Source organism: Siphateles boraxobius, unplaced genomic scaffold (assembly GCF_051911475.1).
Source record: "Siphateles boraxobius isolate OS27281-9 unplaced genomic scaffold, OSU_SipBor_1 8, whole genome shotgun sequence".
Classification (NCBI taxonomy): Eukaryota; Metazoa; Chordata; class Actinopteri; order Cypriniformes; family Leuciscidae; genus Siphateles; species Siphateles boraxobius.
Window position 1 is genome coordinate 29,124,740 of NW_027509208.1, and position 7,304 is coordinate 29,132,043.

Genomic DNA, 7,304 nt, shown 5'->3' on the forward strand with positions numbered 1-7,304 from the left:
CTACCAACAATTGCTAACTTAGGCATTTCAGAAACTTGACGTTGATTGCATTCTTAAAAAACTTGCGATGGCTGACCTCGAACTGGGGACATATCCAAAGCTCTCTTTACTCTAAAACCCACTTTTTGCAACTGCTGTCTTAGACAAAGTTTGCTGCATAGGACATACAGACGCAAAAACAAAACCAAAATGAGACTTAAATACCAAACACCACTCAGAACATACTCCTTTCTTCAATATTGCAAAAAGCAATACAGAACACTCATCAACGACAGAGCTCACAACCAAAGCCACTGCTCTGCGCCCAATTCATGCTCAGAAAGGAGCATCATGACTCTTCATCGTGGTTTGGGAGACAAGCACTTTCAAAACACATTTCCAAGCAAAGAACTATAGAAATGATCCCTGAAAATATAGTCTTAACAGTTTATAGAAACTCAATCGGCATTCCATTCTGCTGCGCTTCTCCTCTAAAATGGTTTTGCGTAGTTGAATTTTGTAGGCGCTAAAGTTTACGTGACATTTTAGCGGACACATCGAGGCCAAAAGCAGAAAGGACTTCCACAATCTCTTTGAAGCCTACTGTTAGGATATGTGGAATACAAACAACAATCCATTATGTCTTACTTTTTTGCAGCATACCTACCCGTTTCATACTTTGTAGTTCATTCGTTGAAGCCAAATTTAGAAAATCTTTTAATAGAAGTCACACACACATTAAAAATTCTTTATGTAGACATTTCAGAAACCTGACATCATTTGAGCACTTAGAAAACATGCTATGGCTGACATCGAAATGTGAAATGAACCCGTGTCAGGCCCGTTTTTTCAATAACACCTGATTTTCATATCTGCGGTCTTATCCGAGATGCAATACCACATCGCTGGAAACATTTCAAGTTTTTGCAGTGATCTGGTATTGTATCTTGGATGAGACAACGTTTGCTTTATACAAAGGACGCTGTGACACGGGCCCCAAGACGAGGAGAGGTTTAAGCTGCCACAAAACACAACCACAAGAGAGACTGGAGCCGGGTTAACAGAAATGATATTTTATTTAGCCAAGAACTTAGGAATTTAAACTGGTACTTAGGTTCCTTCCGGGCTGTGGTATCAACAAACCGGGCTTTGTTCCACATATCTGTTACAACGCTAGGCCACCTTAAAAGGAGAAGACAGAACTGAAGAAAGGCAACATCATTAAAGAAGATTTTGCAAGTCTAACTCTGTCTTATTACTCTTCAGCCAATTTCTCTCTTGGCCAACATGTGCTTCTTCAGCACCTCATACTGAAGGATTCTGTCCTTCAAACCATCTAACCTTGAGTGTAGCAGAGTTCTCAATTTTATGGTGACCTCCATTAGGCCATCATTGCCTACAGCTGTGGGTGGTTCCAAGTTTGGAGTGCGAGTAGGTGGAAATGTTCATGATTGATGTCTTTTCCTAGCCGTGAGCTTTTCCATTGGTCTTGGGCTCCTCTTTCCAATTTTGAACTGCCACAAAGCGTTCCAGAAAAGCTTCTAAAACAATCCACTTTCTCAAAAGGCACAAATGTCAAACAACGCTCAGATCATACCCCTTTCTTCAACATCGACAACAGCAACACAGAAACTTCATCAATGACACACAGATTACGTCCAACGAAAAAGTCAAAAACTTACCAACAATTTCTAACTTAGGCATTTCAGAAACTTGACGTTGATTTTATTCTTAAAAAACTTGCGATGGCTGACCTCGAACTGGGGACATATCCAAAGCTCTCTTTACTCTAAAACCCACTTTTTGCAACTGCTGTCTTAGACAACACACAGTTCTGCATTTCAACAAAGTTTGCTGCATAGGACCTACAGATGCAAAAACAAAACAATTCCAAAATGAGACTTAAATACCAAACACCACTCGGAACATACTCCTTTCTTCAATATTGCAAAAAGCAATACAGAACACTCAGCAACGACAGAGCTCACAACCAAAGCCACTGCTCTGCGCCCAATTCATGCTCAGAAACGAGCATCATGACTCTTCTTCACAGGTTGGGAGACAAGCACTTTCGAAACACATTTCCAAGCAAGGAACAATAAAAATGATCCCTGAAAATATACTCTTAACAGTTTATAGAAACTCAATTGGCATTCCATTCTGCTGCGCTTCTCCTCTAAAATGGTTTTGTGTAGTTGAATTTTGTTGAAACAAAGTTTGCTGCATAGGACATACAGATGCAAAAACAAAACAATTCCAAAATGAGACTTAAATACCAAACACCACTCAGAACATACTCCTTTCTTCAATATTGCAAAAAGCAATAAAAAACGCTCATCAACGACACAGAGCTCACAACCAAAGTCACTGTTCTGTGCCCAATTCATGCTCAGAAAGGAGCATCATGACTCTTCATCGTGGGTTGGGAGACAAGCACTTTCAAAACACATTTCCAAGCAAAGAACTATAGAAATGATCCCTGAAAATATAGTCTTATCGGTTTATAGAAACTCAATCGGCATTCCATTCTGCTGCGCTTCTCCTCTAAAATGCTTTTGCGTAGTTGAATTTTGTAGGCGCTAAAGTTTACGTGACATTTTAGCGCACACATCGGAGCCAAAAGCAGAAAGGACTTCCACAATCTCTTTGAAGCCGACTGTTAAGATATGTGGAATACAAACAACAATCCATAATGTCATACTTTTTTGCAGCATAGCTATCCGTTTCATGCTTTGTAGTTCATTCGTTGAAGCTAAATTTAGAAAATCTTTTAATAGAAGTGTAGCGACAATGAGTCTTACATTAAATTAGCTCAAATTATATATAGGGAATTTAATAATTAATCATGAATGATTAATATATTGCACATTACAGTTAAATTATCGAAGCTGAAAATAGATCGATTGTATATATGAATGATCACCATAATGGGTTATGGTTCGTCATTAATATATCAATAGTCGTATTACAGATCGATTATATGAGATAACCTTAAATGGAATTAATTTAGTTATCGAACAATCTGTTTGTCCAGCAAACGGCCGTAAGATTAACTCATCAACTTCCCAATAAAAGTTATCACTTCTTATAAACTCCAAGAAATATTAATTTTCTGGCCGTGAACATTAAATTTCCTGTGTTTATAAAATTAAACTAGCCTACTCAACGTAGTAAATAATAAAGCTTTTGTAGCTAAAGGGTCGAACATTTCATTGACTTTGTAAAAATGAGCATTTTAGACAGAAAGCAATCAAGAATGTAATGGTTTTAATAATTGGAATAATAATACATTGAACTACAATTCACACGTAATATGTATGTATATACAACCAGGGCAGACAGAACGGAAGACATTACAAACACGAATTTACAATAGGATGAGAGAGGGAGAGAAAACGAGAGAGAGAGAGAAATATATATATGTAGAGAGAGAGAGATAGAGGATGAGAAAGTGAAACTAACGGTCAGGTGATCGCAGCATGGCAAAAATCACAGACAACGTAACCCTTAGAGAGGCAACAAGAAATCACATCAATCAAATCAAATCAATAACCTATACTTGCGTATGGTTCTCTTTGTGTGAGCTGAAGAACGCAGAGTCGTATGCGTGTTTGTCCTTCGGCGCTACAGGCTTGTTCTCTCGTGTCTTCCGGGGCGAGCAGACTTGCGGGAAGTTTTAAAGGTTCACCGAACGTGAAGTTACCAAGGAAATAGTTCAGAGTTCATCTCCCTCGGGAGGGAGAGGCGAAAAATGAAAATAAAACTTAGTAAAGAAAGAAAAAGAAAAGAAACGCGGTGTAAAGCTCCCTAAGGAGCCATGGGACCGGAAACCTCTCACAGGGAAAGTGCTCTCTGAGAAACTTCTGTGTCAGTCTCTTATAGAGAGGAGGGGTTCACGCCTGCTTCGCGTATGTGAACCAATCATCTTAGAGCATCTCGAGCGGGAAAAGTTCTTCTTTGTCTTGTCAGGATAATTTATGATGGTATAACATTTTGTCATTTCTATCCAGAAAGATTGTACACACAGAACAATACATTTTACTGTAATATCCTATGTATGACTTGTTTAGTCAAAACAAGACGGTCAAACAGGTACCAAGAATGGCCGGAAAGAGTAGAAGAAACATGAAGTTACATTCATATGCAGAATTACACACATTTAATGTTCACTCACATGACTATAAAGCCATAATACCGGCTACCATGACCTAGGAAAGATCAAATTCATGTTTATACATTTCTTAAGTGGTTATACTTATAGAAAATATATAATTGCAGAGTCTATTCCTCTTTCTTTATCAGAATTCAAGTGGGAGCTGTGATTCCCTTGGAATTCCTTTTGGGGGTCATAAAGTTTTATGACCTAGCAAGAGGGAGAGTTACAGAAGATGATCCTGTTAGGTAATCTTTCTTTAGAAATACACTTAAGATTTGAAGTTACAGACCAGTCTCCAATTACATCTATAGAATAAGACAAAACTAATTAGATATGCATGCATACAGGAAGGTCAGATACAATACTGTGTTATATACATTAAGGACATTCCTATCCTAAGTTGCACACAAAGGACGTTTGTGTGCGGGTATGTGTGGTGTGTGTGTGTGTGTGTGTCCTTAGGTATACTGTCCATCCGTGGTGTGCACCACGTGAGGGTTTCGAGAACAACGGGGACCTGTTTCTTGATTGCGCAATGCGTCATTAATGGTTAATCAATGACCTGCTGGCAGACATTGGGGCACCATTTCACATGATTCAAGGTTTTGTGAATTAAACATATATGTGTTCATATTTGTTCAGTAGTGAAAGGAAAACAGGATTCGGTCAGTCGCTACAGAAGTCACACAATTCAATTCAATTCAATTCAAATTTATTTGTATAGCGCTTTTCACAATACACATTGTCTCAAAGCAGCTTTACAGAAAGTGCATTTCGGAAATGTACATAGAAAATACAGTTAGTTAATCAAGTAGTAATTTATGGCATAACATATTGCCGGCTTTGAGTCGTCTCTTCACAGGCGTCGAGTCGTCTCTTCACAGGCGTTGGGGCATCTGAAGTCTCCGTGAGAGGCTGGATACAAACTGGAGCTGACGAACGCTATTTACCTCGAGACTAGCGTCCCGAGATAACAGCAGAAAGGCAGATGGGAAATAATTAGCATAGCTGATGTTCATAATGTTAATGCATTCGAACTGATTCAGCAGTAGTATTAAAGGTTAAGCATTAAGTGAATGCTTGGTTAAAGAGATGCGTCTTTAATCTAGTTTTAAACTGGGACAACGAGTCTGAGTCTCGAACAATATCAGGAAGGCTATTCCAGAGTTTAGGAGCTAAATGTGAGAACGCCCTCCCTCCTTTAGTGGACTTAGATATCCTAGGAATGACCAGAAGCCTCGAATTTAGTGATCTTAAAGAGCGCGATGGATTGTATGGCGATAGAAGGTCTGTTAAATACACAGGAGCTAAACCATTTAGGGCTTTATGGGTCAGTAGGAATACTTTGTAATTGATACGTAACTTAATAGGTAACCAGTGTAGAGATGATAAAATAGGTGTTATATGATCATATTTTCTTGATCTAGTAAGAACTCTAGCGGCTGCATTTTGCACTAACTGTAGCGTGTTTATTGAGGATGCAGGACAACCAGCTAATAAAGCATTACAGTAATCTAGTCTCGAGGTCATGAATGCATGAACTAACTTTTCTGCATCAGAAACAGATAGCATGTTACGTAGCTTAGCAATGTTTCTAAGGTGGACAAAGGCTGTTCTTGTAATATGTGACCCGTCACAGAAACCAGGGACACAAGTCGGCAGCACAACTTTCGAGCAAAATGAGAAAGAAGAGTTTTTTTTCAAAATTGGTGATTTTCAATTTTTTGGAGAATCTGTTAATTGAAATCACGAAGAAGCCTCTCCATGTTTGAGATAGCAGTATTGGTATATTTAAAAGCTTACATTTTGAGGTTGAAATCGGCTTGTTTTCGGAGATTCTAGCATGCAGTAGGGGCGTGGCGTGTCATTGTCTGTGTGTATTTCCATACTGAATAACCCGGCGCTTTTGCCCCCGCCCTCCAAGTCAACCACATGGCTACTTATTATGCTGTGCTCTGGCCAGCTCTCTCTGATATCAAAATTCAATGAAGATGGATGCCGCAAAGATTGTCGCAGACGAGATGAACCGTCTGGCAGTTACACCGAAAATGTTTTCGCCGCACTTCGTGGGCTCGGGAAACTGAACCGGAGGTATGGGCGCAGCGCGCTCGCCCTCAGTGCTTCAATACGGCGGCTCGGCTCGCTGACAGCGGTGGCTGGCTGTTTCATATGTGACGGAGAATCGAAATAGAGGATGCAGTTAAGACCTTTGCTGCTGCGATGAAGGCCTGCCGTGCGTGTTTCTGAAATGTAAGTTAAGCTTCATTTGCTCTTTAGTCGTTATTTAAGATGCTGAACCTGCTGATGATATAATGTGCTTGCGGACATTTCATTTGTGTGTGTATACGCACATAAGAAAGTGGTGTAAAGAGATTTGCAACAGTAATTTGAGGAGGTGAAATGTGATTATTTGGAAAATTGCAGAAATGACTGCTTAAAGAAAAATGCCAGCAGGCATTTGCCTCCTACATAAACTTTAATATTGTTGACATTTTGGGCACACGAGCGTTGCGTACTATTTGCGCTATATGTAGGCCTATGGCTTATTGGTCTTTGTTTGTTGTTGTTGGTTTTGCGTTATATGTATATGGCATATTGGTCTTTGTGTGTTGTTGCTGGTTTTGCGTTATACTGTATGTATATGGCATATTGGCCTTTGTGTGTTGTTGCTGGTTTTGCGTTATATGCAGGCTATATGGCATATTGGTCTTTGTGTGTTGTTGCTGGTACGTTGCAAATAGAGGGGCAGCACAATTGTTTTTCGCCTAGTGCGGCAGAAGTGCACTCATTCGAAGTGTAAAAAAAGCTGTAAAGCACATGGAGGAGCTTTACAGGGGGTATGGCTTATCTAAATGAGATGTAAATGAGCCCTATTGTCACCCCCAGCAGCAGAGACAGGTGAGAACTGCACAATCTTTAGCTCGTTTTCTCCTCTTTGAGCTTTTTTAAGTGCCTACTTTAAAATGGCCACAACTTCTCCAAATATTATCAGATTTCCACATGTTACACATCGTTGGAAAGCTTGGATATTACACTCTCAGAATCTATGAATAACTCAAAATGCCCCAGAACCGACTTGTGTCCCTAGTTTCCGTGACTGGTCACATATATGAAATATGATTTTCGAAAGTCAAGTTCCGCTCTAGTATAACACCCAGGTCTTTTACTG

At 39.6% G+C, this 7,304-nt stretch overlaps 3 non-coding genes across 3 annotated transcripts; all 3 read right to left on the reverse strand.

The window, feature by feature from the left end:
- Nucleotides 1-209: 209 nt before the first annotated feature.
- On the reverse strand, nt 210-421 carry LOC143729875 (small nucleolar RNA U3). The gene has a single exon (XR_013200130.1). It is a non-coding gene; the product is annotated as a small nucleolar RNA U3 (small nucleolar RNA).
- A 1,473-nt stretch (nt 422-1,894) lies between these two features.
- Nucleotides 1,895-2,106, reverse strand: LOC143730025 (small nucleolar RNA U3). Its single transcript, XR_013200263.1, has one exon. It is a non-coding gene; the product is annotated as a small nucleolar RNA U3 (small nucleolar RNA).
- Nucleotides 2,107-2,260: 154 nt separating this feature from the next.
- On the reverse strand, nt 2,261-2,474 carry LOC143729898 (small nucleolar RNA U3). Its single transcript, XR_013200151.1, has one exon. It is a non-coding gene; the product is annotated as a small nucleolar RNA U3 (small nucleolar RNA).
- Nucleotides 2,475-7,304: the final 4,830 nt, after the last annotated feature.